The sequence below is a fragment of the Salvelinus sp. IW2-2015 genome, linkage group LG6.2 (genome assembly GCF_002910315.2).
Source record: "Salvelinus sp. IW2-2015 linkage group LG6.2, ASM291031v2, whole genome shotgun sequence".
Lineage (NCBI taxonomy): Eukaryota > Metazoa > Chordata > Actinopteri > Salmoniformes > Salmonidae > Salvelinus > Salvelinus sp. IW2-2015.
This window is the reverse complement of record NC_036846.1, coordinates 25,823,938-25,840,490: the sequence shown is the minus strand read 5'-3', so window position 1 is coordinate 25,840,490 and position 16,553 is coordinate 25,823,938. Positions and strand designations below refer to the sequence as shown.

The 16,553-nt window shown below is 43.3% G+C and overlaps 1 pseudogene; it reads left to right on the top strand.

The window, feature by feature from the left end:
- LOC111966038 (kelch-like protein 4) overlaps nt 1–16,553 on the top strand; it is a 51,317-nt pseudogene that overhangs the window by 6,776 nt on the left and 27,988 nt on the right.

The following is a 16,553-nucleotide window of genomic DNA, read 5'->3' as shown; positions in this document are numbered from 1 at the left end:
ATTGGCCATACCTGTGCTCTTGCTTTCCATACCTGTCTCTTGCTTGCTACCTGTCTCCTTGCTTTGCCATACCTGTCTCTCTTGCTTGACATACCTGTCTCTTGCTTTGACATACCTGTCTCTTGCTTGCCATACCTGTCTCTTGCTTTGACATACATGTCTCTTGCTTTGCCATACCTGTGTCTTGCTTTGCCATACCTGTCTCTTGCTTTGACATACCTGTCTCTTGCTTTGCATACCTGTCTCTTGCTTTGACATACCTGTCTCTTGCTTTGACATACCTGTCTCTTGCTTTGACATACCTGTCTCTTGCTTTGACATACCTGTCTCTTGCTTTGACATACCTGTCTCTTGCTTTGCATACCTGTCTCTTGCTTTGACATACCTGTCTCTTGCTTTGACATACCTGTCTCTTGCTTTGACATACCTGTCTCTTGCTTTGACATACCTGTTCTTGCTTTGCATACCTGTTCTTGCTTTGACATAAATGTCTCTTGCTTGACATACCTGTCTCGCATCCGCCTCTAAGGGAAATTGATATAAATGAATTAGGATCTAATCTACTGATTTCACTTGACTGGGAATACAGATATGCTTCTGTTGGTCACAGATACCTTAAAAAAAACTGTCAGTATCTGGTGTGACCACCATTTGCCTCATACAGCATGACACATCTCCTTTGCGTAAAGTTCACCAGGCTGTTGATTGTGGCCTGTGGAATGTTGTCCCACTCCTCTTCAATGGCTGTTGCTGGATATTGACGGGAACTGGCACACAGTGTCATACACGTCGACCCAGAGCATTCCAAAATGTGCTCAATGGGTGATATGAGTGGTGAGTATGCAGGCCATGGAAGAACTTGGACATTTTCAGCTTCCAGGAATTGTGTACAGATCCTTGCATTATCATACTGAAACATGAGGTGATGGCGGTGGATGAAGGGCAAGACAATGGTTCTCAGGATCTCTTCATGGTATCTCTGTGCATTCTAATTGCCATCAATAAAATGCAATTGTGTTCGTTGTCCGTAGCTTATGCCTACCCATACCATAACCCCACCGCCACCATGGGCACTCTGTTCACAATGTTGACATCAGCAAACCGCTTGCCCACACGATGCCATACACRTGGTCTGCTGTCGTGAGGTTGGTTGGATGTACTGCCAAATTCTCTAAAACAACGTTTGAGGTGGCTTATGGTAGAGAAATGAACATTCAATTCTTTGGCAACATTCTCAGACATTCCTGCAGTCAGCATGCCAATTGCACGGTCCCTCAAAACTTTAGACATCTTTAGCATTGTGTTGTGTGACAAAACTGCAGATTTTAGTGGCCTTTTATTGTCCCCAGCACAAGGTGCACCTGTGTAATGATCATGCTGTTCAATCAGCTTCTTGATATGCCACACCTGTCAGGTGGATGGATTTACTTGGCGAAGGAGAAATGCTCACTAACATGGATGTAAACAAATCCGTGCACAACATTTGAGAGAAATAAGCTTTTTTTTTGTGCATGGAAAGTTTCTAGGATCTTTTATTTCAGCTCATGAAACATGGGACCAACACTTTACATGTTGCRTTTATAATTTTTTGTTTTTGTTTATTTAGACATTTTTTAGACATTTTGCTGACCCAACTGCAATTGACCACAACTTTGAATACCACTGTGTGTAGATGGATAGAATATATCATAGGAACGTGTCCCTTTGTTTTTGCTGAATCTTATTGTTAAAAAAGGGGTTTTGAATTGAATATTCTGGAGGATGATAAGTATAATGTTACCAAAATTAATAGAATGTTACCAAAATTAATAGAATGTTACCAATATTAATAGAATGTTACCAAAATATTTAAAGAATGTTACCAATTTAATAGAATGTTACCAATATTAAATAGAATGTTACCAACCATTACTAAAAGTGTAACCAATATTAAATAGAATGTTACCAATATTAATTGGAATGTTACCAACATTATAGAGTGTAACCAATATTAGTAGAATGTTACCAATATTAATAGTGCTACCAATATTAGTAGAATGTTCCAAAATTAATAGAATGTTACCAAATATTAGTAGAATGTTACCAATATTATAGTGCTACCAATATAGTAGAATGTTACCAAAATTAATAGAATGTTACCAATTAATAGAATGTTACCAATATTAATAGAATGTTACCAATATTAATAGAATGTTACCAAATTAATGTGCTAGCCATATAGTAGAATGTTACCATTATACGAGAGTTAAATCAAATCAAATTTTATTTGTCACAGTGAAACTCTTACTTAAAAACACAGTTTTAAAGAAAATAAACCTAAAAAAAGTAAGAGATAAGAATAACAAATAATTAAAGAGCAGCAGTAAATAACGATAGTGGGGCTATGAGATGGCGCTGGAGAAGAAGGCAGACATTTTACATGCCCCCAGCCGATTATGTTYTTGTTCGTTAATTTGCGTTGTTTGTAACAATTTTTAAAATTTATTTTGTACATAATGTTGCCGCTACCGTCTCTTATGACCGAAAATAACTTCTAGACATCAGGACTGCGATTACTCACCATAGACTAGCAGAATCCTTTTTTTCCTTTCACGACTCTGACGAGCMYGATGTGAAGGACATACTGCTTCCTCGGGAACAGGCCCCGATCCCTGTGACCTGCGTGAAGGGGAGGCGGAGATAGAGTAGCCGGGCAGGCTGCCTTCTGAGAATTCGTTGGCGATCAAATAATCCCCCACTTCCTTCCATTCTACTAGCAAACGTGCAATCCTTGGAGAATAAAATCGATGAGTTACCCGGAAGATTAAACTACCAATGGGACATTAAAAACGGTAACATCATTATGCTTCATGGAGTTGTGGCTGAACGACGACAATATCAACGTACAGCTGGCTGGTTATACGATGTACCAGCAGGATAGAACAGCGGCGTCTGGTAAGACAAGGGGCGGAGGGCTATGTATTTTTGTAAATAAACAGCTGGTGCACACTATTTAAGGAAGTCTCGAGCTATTGCTCACCTGAGGTAGAGTATCTCATGATAAGCTGTAGACCACACTACCTACCGAGAGAGTTTTCATCTGTATTCTTTGTAGCTATTTACATTCCACCACAGTCAGAGGCTGGCACTAAGACAGCATTGAATGAGCTGTATTCCACCACACTCAATGAGCTGTATTCCACCATAAGCAAACAAGAAAACACTCACCCAGAGGCGGCGCTCCTAGTAGCCAGGGACATTAATGCAGGGAAACGTAAATCCGTACAGTGACCGTGCGTGCATGCCCCAACCAGAAGCCATGGATTACAGGCAGCATCCGCACTGAGCTAAAGGCTAGAGCTGCCGCTTTCAAGGAGCGGGACTCTAACCCGGAAACTTTTCAAGAAATCTCGCTATGCCCTCCGACGAACAGGCAAAGGACAGGACTAAGATAGAGGACTAAGATCGAATCATACTACACCGGCTCTGACGCTCGTCAGATGTGGCAGGGCTTGCAAACCATTACAGACTACAAAGTGAAGCACAGCCGAGAGCTGTCCAATGACACGAGCCTACCAGACGAGTTAAACTACTTCTATGCTCGCTTTGAGTCAAATAACACTGAAACATGCATGAGAGCACCAGCTGTTCCGGAAAACTGTGTGATCACTCTCTCTGCAGCCGATGTGAGTAAGACCTTTAAACAGGTCAACATTCACAGGGCCGCAGTGCCAGATGGATTACCAGAATGTGTACTGCGAGCATGCGCTGACCAACTGGCAAGTGTCTTCACTGACATTTTCAACCTCTCCCTGTCCAAGTCTGTAATACCAACATGTTTTAAGCAGTCCACCATAATGCCTGTGCCCATGAACACTACGCTAACCTGCCTAAATGACTACCGACCCATAGCACTCACGTCTGTAGCCATGAAGTGCTTTGAAAGGCTGTTCATGGCTCACATCAACACCATCATCTCAGAAACCCTAGACACACTCTAATTTGCATACCGCCCCAACAGATCCACAGATTGTGCAATCTCTATTGCACTCCACACTGCCCTTTCCCACCTGGACAAAAGGAACACCTATGTGAGAATGCTATTCATTGACTACAGCTCAGTGTTCAACACCATAGTTCCCTCAAAGCTCATCACTAAGCTAAGGACACTGGGACTAAACACCTCCCTCTGCAACTGGATCCTGGACTTCCTGACAGGCCACCCCCAGGTGGTAAGGGTAGGTAACAACACATCTGCCACGCTGATCCTCAACACAGGGGCCTCTCAGGGGTGCGTGCTTAGTCCCGTCTTGTACTCCCTGTTCACTCATGACTGCATGGCCAGGCACGACTCCAACACCATAATTACATTTGCCGATGACACAACAGTGGTCGGCCTGATCACCGACAACGTTGAGACAGCATATAGTGAGGAGGTCAGAGAGCTGGCCGTGTGGTGCCAGGACAACAACCTCTCCCTCAACGTGATCAAGACAAACGAGATGACTGTGGACTACATGAAAAGGAAGACCGAGCACGCCCCCATTCTCATCGACGGGGCCGCAGTGGAGCAGGTTGAGAGCTTCAAGGTCCTTTGGTGTCCACGTCACCAACAAACTAACATGGTCCAAGCAAACCAAGACAGTCATGAAGAGGGCACGACGAAACCTATTCCCCCTCAGGAGACTGAAAAGAATTGGCATGGGTCCTCAGATCCTCAAAAGGTTAAAAAAAATATAAACCACCCCCAACCAATCACTGCACCATCGGAGAGCTCCTATATGCTCATCACTGACATYCAAACGACCTCTCATTGCTGCCAAACAAACAACGTCTCAAACCTGCTTTCTCTGAAATATACAACATAACCCCAAATAAATAGAAACCCTGACCCCTTCTTATAAAACACTAACAGAGGTTTGAGTCAGCAGCTTTAACCATGAGTAAATGATATCTCAATTCCCCCTCAATCGTCTTGGGAGAGAAATATCAAAATCTTCTCTCTATCAACGGCAGTAACTCAGTTGTTTTTCACGATGGCTTATAGGTTCTCAGTTGGTGGTTGACACCCAGTCTGACGTAAAGATCCCATAATGCTTGTGGGAATACGCGAGCAGTAGGAGGATGTATAGCCTAAATAACAAAGGAATTGTTACAGAATTTGCAAGATACAAAGAAATCAAACAATCAACTTTTCAATTAAAATGTTGTTTTGTTTTCTATTCTTTAAATGTGTTGCTATTGATCTAGCCAAACAGTTATCTGTATGAGCGTTCTTATTATAGCAAACATTGTGTGGATCTTAATGTTTCTTAAACCGACATCAGCAAACTAGGGGAAGCGGTTTGCTAACACATGCACATTTTCCACTTAAATGTACATTTCCACTTTCCTGAAGTCCCCCAGGCCTCGGCAGAGTAATCATATAGGTCATCTATGGATGTGGAATGCCAAATCTCACGAAGGAATTGAATGTAGTAGWTTTCCTTACCACTGCAAATAGTATATTTCTCCATGTAATATGTTTTCAGCAGCACATCAAGCATATTTTATACACATACGACATGTCAGCAAGTGCTTGGAACACACACACACCGCTGTAAATATGAACGATTGAATCAGCAAACGAAACCACTAATTCTATAGGGCGGCGGGTAACCTAGCGATTAGGAGTGTTAGGCCAGTAACCGAAAGTTCTCTGGTTTTTGACTCAAATCTGTCGATGTGCCCTTGAGCAAGGCACTTAACCCTAATTGCTCCTGTAAGTCTCTCTGGATAAGCGACTGCTAAATTGCTAAAGTGTAAAAAGAAAAAGAAAAAAAGAAGTCAGATTGATGCCTTTCCATTTAAACCAACTCAAGGTTTCCTCCTCCTCTGATATATTATTCAATATTGAAAAAAATGAGTCAATACCTTACCGGCTATAGCCTTCATTATCTATCAAGGCTTGGTAGACATTAAGCTGACAAGACGTTACAACACTACTTTACTGATATAATTTACAACGCACAGTGTTGTCGCAAATAGCACCCTATTCCATATATAGTGCACTACTATTGACCATGGAATAGGGTGCCATTTGGGACTCAGCCAGGGGGGGTCGTAATAGCGGGGAGGGAGAGATATATTGGGGGCAATAACCATTCTCCATTAATTGCCGTAGCAATTTTCCTCCATGTGCTCTCAAACACAAAGAGGCCTGTGTTTGTTCTGCCAACCAGATACCCCTGGTAGGTACAGACACAAAGAGACCTGTGGTTGTCCTCTCAACCAGATACCCCTGGTAGGTACAGACACAACGGACCTGTGGTTGTCCTCTCAACCAGATACCCCTGGTAGGTACAGACACAAAGAGACCTGTGGTTGCCTCTCAACCAGATACCCCTGGTAGGTACAGACACAAAGAGACCTGTGGTTGTCTCTCAACCAGATACCCCGGTAGGTACAGACACAAAGAGACCTGGTTGTTCCTCTCAACCAGATACCCCTGGTAGGTACAGACACAAGAGACCTGTGGTTTGTCCTTCAACCAAGATACCCTGGTAGGTACAGACACAAAGAGACCTGTGGTTGTCCTCTCAACCAGATACCCCTGGTAGGTACAGACACAAAGAGACCTGTGGTTGTTCCTCTCAACCAGATACCCCTGGTAGGTACAGACACAAAGAGACCGTGGTTGTTCCTCTCAACCAGATACCCCTGGTAGGTACAGACACAAAGAGACCTGTGGTTGTTCTCTCAACCAGATACCCCTGGTAGGTACAGACACAAAGAAACCTGTGGTACAAAGGTACCATACTGTTAAAGAAGCTGGCTAGCCTTTAGGCCACACAGACATAACCATATTAAAGAATATCTGTAACAACAAAATGAAACAGCAGACATAAAACCATTAGCTATCTGACTGTCAGTATGGTGAGGATGGTGGGGGACAGAATTATCTGCAGCTCAGGCTTGGTAGTCTCTTGCTTGACTGCTGGGATGAAGTGATATCACTGAATGAATGAATGAATGAATGAATATGAGTCTCTCTGCCCAACACATCTGAATGCTAGCATGGCAGATTTACCATAAAGGAAGCAGAGACATGACATTATCTAATGGACTCGGTTACTCTCTGTGGACTGACTTGGCATGCCATGTGGGTCTTTGTCTGAGTCGTTTCTCTACCAACCTAATGCAGAGAGAGTGGGGAAGTGGGCTAACTGCTGTAATCCTGATCAGACTTATAGTTATAATAGGACTTATAAACCATGACCTTTAAATATTGCTTTGGAATGAGTAATCCTAGGAGACGTGCAAATATCCAAATCGGGTCCTCTGTTGGCTGTTGGTAGACCATGGTGCTTGAAACACAGTGACCGTCGGGACGGCCCGTTCCAAAATGTATACGTGCATGACTGTAAATTGCTTTGGATAAAAGCGTCTGCTAAATGGATTATATTAYAGATTATTATTACATAACAAGATATTCTAAAAAATAGCGTAGGCCTACGAGATATTCAATAGAAGAAAGGGGAAAGGGGGATACCTCGTCAGTTGTTCAACTGAATGTATTCAACTGAAATGTGTCTTCCTACATTTAACCCAACTCCTTCAATCCAGCAACCTTCTGGTTAYTGGCCCTACGCTCTAACCGCTAGGCTACCTGACACCCTAAAGAGAGAGTTTTAATATAGTTGATATTTGAATGTACACTTTTTCAGACTCAGTTTGAATTTACTTTGTCAGATAATGGTGTGAAATAGGTCCCGAAAACAGTTTAATTGTGCTGCTGTTACAGATTGGCATACTGGTAGCTATTTTGTTGAATCTATCATATTAGAGAAATATATTTATGTTGTTGAATCTGTCATATTAGAGAAATATATTTATGTTGTTGTAATCTATCAGATTAAAGCAGTATTTCTGTGTTGTAATCTATCAGATTTAAAAAGCAGTATTTCTTGTGTTGTAAATCTATCAGATTAAAGCAGTATTTCTGTGTTGTAAAACTATTAGATTAAAGCAGTATTTCTGTGTTGTAAACTATTAGATTAAAGCAGTATTTCTGTGTTGTAAACTATTAGATTAAAGCAGTATTTCTGTGTTGTAATCAATCAGATCAGTCGTTATTTCTGCTTATATCAAGCTCCACAGTGTTCAGTGTGGATGGTGTGGGAGGAGGAAGCTGCTGCATCTGTGACCCTACAGCTAGTAAACAGAAAACTGTAGAATTACAATACTATGGCCCAAACGGCACTCTATTCCCTAGATTGTGCACTATGCATAGAATAGGTGCGATTTGGGATGGACGTATTCTGGAAGGAAATGGAGATTCTGCTTGCAGTGTTAGGTGCTTGACATTCATATGACATTCAACCGCGATGAATGTTTTAAAATCTGTTATCCACTACCTGTGTCATTCACTACAATGCTGGACTTCAAACAATATCTTGACACTTCCTTCAGGGTTACGAGGAGTAACGAGTATCGTTGCTTTAGTTCTGCAGTACTTACCTATACGTAGTACTTACCTCGTACTTACTGTACCTCTGCAAAATGTATTTACTGTACCTCTGACATATTTACTTACTGTACCTCTGACATATTAACTTACTGTCCCTCTGACATATTAACTTACTGCACCTCTGACATATTTACTTACTGTACCTCTGACATATTAACTTACTGTACCTCTACAATATTAACTTACTGTACCTCTACAATATTAACTTACTGTACCTCTACAATATTAACTTACTGTCCCTCTGACATATTAACTTACTGTACCTCTACAATATTAACTTACTGTACCTCTACAATATTAACTTACTGCACCTCTGATATATTAACTTACTGTACCTCTACAATATTAACTTACTGTACCTCTACAATATTAACTTACTGTCCCTCTGACATATTAACTTACTGTTCCTCTGACATATTAACTTACTGTACCTCTGACATATTATTTACTGCACCTCTGCAATATTAACTTACTGTACCTCTGACATATTATTTACTGCACCTCTGCAATATTAACTTACTGTACCTACAAAACGTTACAGCGTTCCTTTGAGCCCGTACAGAGGTGATACATATCGGTTTTACAGCCCCAGTCCTTATTCAGTCTAGTTTAGTGGTGCCAAGCAAGGCTGTGTCACAAATGGCCCCTGGTCAAAAGTAGTTCACTATATAGGGAATAGGGTGCTATTTGGTATGAGCGCAAGACTCCCTGAGTCAGACAGGGCAATAAATTACAGATTAATATATCATAAAGCTCCCCAATAAAGGTTTCTACTATAGGCTGTGGTCCACAGCCTCGTATATACTGTATAAAATATTTTCTGAAAAGACGAAAGCCACAAGTTCTCCTGTATGTGTGGATTCTGTTTCTATGGTGGTGTAGACTGATAACATACCGCCATAGAGGTTGACATTTCTTACATTCTCCCATGTACAGTGTGTTCCCAAAAACKTTGAAAACTATGAATCTCCTCATAGAAAAAGCTTTTAGAAACAGTTAATTCTCTCTGACAGTTGCGACTGATTATTCAGTGTAACAAATGACTTGAATGTCAGCAAGTGGATTTGCCCCCCGTGAAGGACACCAAAGTAACTGGGCCTGAATTATTTGCCACAAGTCTGAAGGATTATTTATACTCTGTAAAAACAGCATGGAATCTTCCGGTCTTTGGGGAGCGGGGCTCAGAATACAGCATTAACACAATACTGTGAACGAGAAGCCAGCTCATTTGCTTAGTCCATGTCTATAAAAAACAACAACATTTTGTTTGGAAGGCGAGGCGGGAGTTGCCTAGATTGTAAGCAGCCTGTCCCGTTGGAGTTAGCGCTCCGTTTCTTTATCCGCTTAGGTACGCAGTTTAGTTGTTACACTTTTAATTCGGCTCAGACTGGTGGAGGAAGATGGCGGTTTAGTCTATAAAATGATGTTTGCCTGCCGCATAGCAAGTTGTGTTTTATCGTATCACTATGATGACTGTGTTACTTTGATTATGATACAATATACCTTTTAGGTCTGCTAGGTACGCACTCATTGTACCTAGCAGTAACGAGCATCGTTGCTTTAGTTCTGCAGTAATTACCTATAAGTAGTACTTACCTCGTACTTACTGTACCTCTGACATATTCATTTACTGTCCCTCTGAAATATTAACTTACTGTCCCTCTGAAAAATTAACTTACTGTCCCTCTGAAATATTAACTTACTGTACCTCTGACATATTCATTTACTGTCCCTCTGAGATATTAACTTACTGTACCTCTGACATATTAACTTACTGAAAGATGCCGGTCCTTCTTCCAAATGTGGATTGCATTCCACTTATCAAATATGTTCTATTCACAGTCCCATGTCTGGTCTAAAACATTTTGATATTAGTAGCATTAAATGGTCATGTAACTTCTTCCATGTAGGGCTATAACCATGATTATTTACATATATCCTTCTTCTCCTCCCTCTCCTCCTCCTCCTCCTCCTCCGTCCTCACCTCCTCTTCCTCCTTCCTCCTCTCCTCCTCCTCCTCCACCTCCTCCACTCCCCTTCCTCGCGTCCTCCCTCCTCCTCCCCCTCCCCCTCCTCCTCCTCCTCCTCCTTCCTCCTCCTCCTCCCCTCCTCTACCATCCTCATCCTCCTTACCTTCCTAGCCCTCCTCCTTCTCCTCCACCTCCTCCTCCTCCTCCTCCCCTCCTCCTCCTCTCCTCCTCCACCTCCTCCTCCTCCTCCTCCTTCCCCCTCCTCTCCTCTTCCTCCCCCTCCTCCACCTCCTCCTTCTCCTTCTCCTCCACCTCCTCCTCTTCCTCCTCTAGGATGAGCTCCAACGGCTCGGATGAGTTCTTCCAGGCTACAAACCATGCGGAACAGACCTTTCGCAAGATGGAGACTTATCTTCAGCACAAGCAGCTGTGTGATGTCGTCTTGATAGCGGGAGATCATAAGATCCCGGCTCACAGGTCAGTGCCTGCTGCTCTTCTTAAATGTAATTTCACCTGCCCACTGGGTTAGAGCTATACTGGAAACACTTCAGGATCAATATGCCCGAGTCCCAAGAGACACCCTATTCCCTATAAAGTGCACTACTTTTGACCACGGCCCATAGGGCTTTAGTTAAAAGTAGGACACTATATAGGGAACCAATATCATTAAGATAGCCACATGTAAGAGTCCTTTCACTGACCACCATCTCAGACAACACAAGACTTTGATCAACTGTACAGTCAATAGTACTGTCTAATTAACCAGGGGTGCTCTTATTTCAGAAGGGCTTGCATCAGATAGCAATTTGAGGGCCCAGAAATTACTGTTAACAGAGTGGGTGTGATTTTAAAAAAGCAACATGAAAAAATAAAATAGACTTTGATAAAACATGTTTGCATGGCTTCAACAGGGCAATCGAAAAACTTGTCATGACCCCTTAAACATAAATCATTTTTTATGACAGTTAGTACAACCTGAATATATCATGCATTTACAAACGTTGTTCTGTAGAGGACAGACCATAATAACCTCTGATTTCAGTATTAAACACATCTCAAAGAAAACTAATTTCCTTGTGCTAGCAGCTTTTAATTACTCTCCACTTCAGTTCTTACATTAGCAGACTTGTGAAGCAAAGCAGATGGAGACAGAAACACGATTACATCTCTTGAGTCTTTTATCGGTTGGAAGTAATTGTAAATGTTGTTTATGAGTTACTTTCATTTCCATTTTTTTCATGCGCTGGTTCAACAAATTGGATGTCGTTATGCAGAACACAAGGGGAAGCTGTTAGGGGCAGTTAGAGAATCCATGAGCTGTATCCCAACATCACTGAAACATCCAGCCAGCCAGCCAACCAACGATTCTACCTGTAAATCACTGAGGTGTGTCCCAACATCAGCCAGACAGCCAGCCAGCCAGCCAGCCAGCCAGCCAGCCAACCAACCATTCTACCTGTAAATCACTGAGGTGTGTCCCAACATCACTGAAACACCCAGCCAGCTTGTAAATCAAAGATGGATTCAGGGCTACATGTGAAAACATGGCACCATAATTGCTCAAGCTGGTAAACTGTCTGTCTGATATACCACCTGGTATACTGTCTGTCTGATATACCACCTGGTATACTGTCTGTCTGATATACCACCTGGTATACTGTCTGTCTGGAGAGATCAGTGTATGCAGTGGACCAGAGATCTCAAGGATTCTGGATCCACCCCCTCCATCTTGATCTCCTCCTGTTTGGCCTCTCTCACGTTACTGGTGAACATGGCAGCAAAGTAGTCAGATACTGCACTGAGGACCAGTCTGTATAGGACAACACAAACAAGGTAGTGGTCAGAGACTGACACTGAGGACCAACCTGTACGGGACAATACCAACAAGGTAGTGGTCAGAGACTGCACTGAGGACCAACCTGTACGGGACAATACCAACAAGGTAGTGGTCAGAGACTGCACTGAGGACCAACCTGTACGGGACAATACAAAAGATAGTGGTCAGAGACTGCACTAAGGACCAGTCTGTATAGGACAACACCAACCAAAGTAGTGGTCAGAGACTGCCTAAGGCCAGTCTGTATAGGACAACATCAACAGGTAGTGGTCAGAGACTGCACTGAGGACCAGTCTGTATAGGACAATACCAACAGGTAGTGGTCAGATACTGCACTAAGGACCAGTCTGTATAGGACAACATCAACAAAGGTAGTGGTCAGAGACTGCCTGAGGACACCTGTACGGGACAATACAACAAGATAGTGGTCAGAGACTGCACTAAGGACCAGTCTGTATAGGACAACACCAACAAAGTAGTGGTCAGATACTGCACTAAGGACCAGTCTGTATAGGACAACATCACAAGGTAGTGGTCAGAGACTGCACTGAGGACCAACCTGTACGGGACAATACCAACAAGATAGTGGTCAGAGACTGCCTAAGGACCAGTCTGTATAGGACAACACACAAAGTAGTGGTCAGATACTGCACTAAGGACCAGTCTGTATAGGACAACATCAACAAGGTAGTGGTCAGAGACTGCACTAAGGACCAGTCTGATAGGAAACACCAACAAGATAGTGGTCAGAGACTGCACTAAGGACCAGTCTGTATAGGACAACACAACAAAGTAGTGGTCAGAGACTGCACTAAGGACCAGTCTGTATAGGACAACAATCAACAAGGTAGTGGTCAGAGACTGCACTGAGGACCAGTCTGTATAGGAAATACCAACAAGGTAGTGGTCAGATACTGCACTAAGAGACAGTCTGTATAGGACACACAACAGGTAGTGGTCAGAGACTGCACTGAGGACCAACCTGTACGGACAATACAAACAAGATAGTGGTCAGAGACTGCACTAAGGACCAGTCTGTATAGGACAAACCACAAAGTAGTGGTCAGATACTGCACTAAGGACCAGTCTGTATAGGACAACAACAAGGTAGTGGTCAGAGACTGCACTAAGGACCAGTCTGTATAGGACAACACCAACAAGATAGTGGTCAGAGACTGCACTGAGGACCAACCTGTACGGACAATACAACAAGATAAGTGGTCAGATACTGCACTAAGGACCATCTGTATAGGAAACATCAACAAGGTAGTGGTCAGAGACTGCACTAAGGACCAGTCTGTATAGGACAACACCAACAAGGTAGTGGTCAGATACTGCACTAAGGACCAGTCTGTATAGGAACAACAAGTAGTGGTCAGAGACTGCACTAAGGACCAGTCTGTATAGGACAACAACAAAGTAGTGGTCAGAGACTGCACTAAGACCAGTCTGTATAGGACATACCAACAAGGTAGTGGTCAGATACTGCACTAAGGACCAGTCTGTATAGGACAACAACAAAGTAGTGGTCAGAGACTGCACTAAGGACCAGTCTGTATAGACAATACCAACAAGGTAGTGGTCAGAGACTGCCACTAAGGACAGTCTGTATAGGAAAACAACAACAAGGTAGTGGTCGAGACTGCACTAAGGACCAGTCTGTATAGGACAATACCACAAGATAGTGGTCAGAGACTGCACTAAGGCAGTCTGTATAGGCAAACAGGTAGTGGTCAGAGACTGCACTAAGGACCGTCTGTATAGGACAATACCAACAAAGTAGTAGTCAGAGACTGCACTAAGGACCAGTCTGTATAGGACAACACAAACAAAGTAGTGGTCAGAGACTGCACTAAGTACCAGTCTGTATAGGACAACAAGGTAGTGGTCAGAGACTGCACTAAGGACCAGTCTGTATAGGACAATACCAACAAGGTAGTGGTCAGAGACTGCACTAAGGACCAGTCTGTATAGGACAACAACAACAAGGTAGTGGTCAGAGACTGCACTAAGGACCAGTCTGTATAGGACAACACCAACAGGTAGTGGTCAGAGACTGCACTAAGGACCAGTCTGTATAGGACAACAAAGTAGTGGTCAGAGACTGCACTAAGGACCAGTCTGTATAGGACAATACAACAAAGTAGTGGTCAGAGACTGCACTAAGGACCAGTTTGTATAGGACAACATCAACAAGGTAGTGGTCAGAGATGCACTGAGGACCAGTCTGTAATAGGACACAACCAACAAGATAGTGGTCAGAGACTGCACTAAGGACCAGTCTGTATAGGACAACAAGATAGTGGTCAGAGACTGCACTAAGGACCAGTCTGTATAGGACAACACCAACAAGGTAGTGGTCGAGACTGCACTAAGGACCAGTCCTGTATAGGACAACATCAACAAGGTAGTGGTCAGACTGCACTAAGGACCAGTCTGTATAGGACAACATCAACAAGGTAGTGGTCAGAGATGCACTAAGGACCAGTCTGTATAGGACACATCAACAAGGTAGTGGTCAGATACTGCACAAGGACAGTCTGTATAGACAACAACAACAAGATAGTGGTCAGAGACTGCACTAAGGACCAGTCTGTATAGGACAACAAAGTAGTGGTCAGAGACTGCACTAAGGACCAGTCTGTATATGACAATACCAACAAGGTAGTGGTCAGAGACTGCACTGAGACCAGTCTGTATAGGACAACACCAACAAGGTAGTAGTCAGAGACTGCACTAAGGACCAGTCTGTATAGGACAACATCAACAAGGTAGTGGTCAGAGACTGCACTAAGGACCAGTCTGTTATAGGACAACAAACAACAAGATAGTGGTCAGAGACTGCACTAGGACCAGTCTGTATAGCAATACCAACAGATAGTGGTCAGAGATGCACTAGGACCAGTCTGTATATGACAATACCAACAAGGTAGTGGTCAGAGACTGCACTAAGGACCAGTCTGTATAGGAAACAACAAAGTAGTGGTCAGAGACTGCCACTGAGGCAGTCTGTATAGGACAATACCAAAAAGATAGTGGTCAGAGACTGCACTAAGGACCAGTCTGTATAGGACTATACCAACAAGGTAGTGGTCAGAGACTGCATAAGGACCAGTCTGTATAGGACACCAACAAAAGTAGTGGTCAGAGACTGCACTAAGGACCAGTCTGTATAGGACAACACAACAAGGTAGTGGTCAGAGACTGCCACTAAGGACCAGTCTGTATAGGACAACAAGGTAGTGGTCAGAGACTGCACTAAGGACCAGTCTGCACACAGCAAACAAGTTAGTGGTCAGAGACTGCACTAAGGACCAGTCTGCACACAGCAACAAGGTAGTGGTCAGAGACTGCACTAAGGACCAGTCTGTATAGGACAACACCAACAAGCTAGTGGTCAGAGACTGCACTAAGGACCAGTCTGCACACAGCAACAACCAGCAAAGTAATCAGAGGTCCCGTCAAATGGCATTCTATCCCTATTTAGTGCACTACTCTCTGGTCAAAAGTAGTGCACTACAGTATATAACTGTAGAGTTAACAGGGTGCCATTTGGACACACAGTCACTGCAATGAGGATCAGTCTGCACACACAACACAACCAGGCTGTACTGATGTCTTCATATGCATTGATTATCCGTAACATGATGACATGCTGAGGGAGCTGTGAGGGAGCTGTGAGGGAGTTGAGAGGGAGTTGAGAGGGAGCTGAGAGGGAGCTGAGGGGAGCTGAGGGGGAGCTGAGGGGAGCTGAGGGGAAGTGTGAGGAGCTGAGAGGGAGCTGTGGGGAAGCTGAGAGGGAGGCTGTTCTGGTGTACAAAGGCCAGTTTGAGTAGCACGTTTTATCATTAATATATGGCCTGTATTACTATCCAAATGCTGCCTCCATGACAAGACAGTAATCCAAGTGGTATATCAGACAGACAGTATACCAGGTGGTATATCAGACAGACAGTATACCAGGTGGTATATCAGACAGACAGTATACCAGGTGGTATATCAGACCGATAGTATACCAGGTGGTATATCAGACAGACAGTATCCAGGTGGTATATCAGACAGACAGTCTCCCAGGTGGTATATCAGACTGACAGTATACCAGGTGGTAAATCAGACAGACAGTATACCAGGTGGTATAATGACAGACAGTATACCAGGTGGTATATCAGACGATAGTATACCAGGTGGTATATCAGACAGAAGTATCCGCAGGTGGTATATCAGACAGACAGTTCTACCAGGTGGTAATATCAGACTG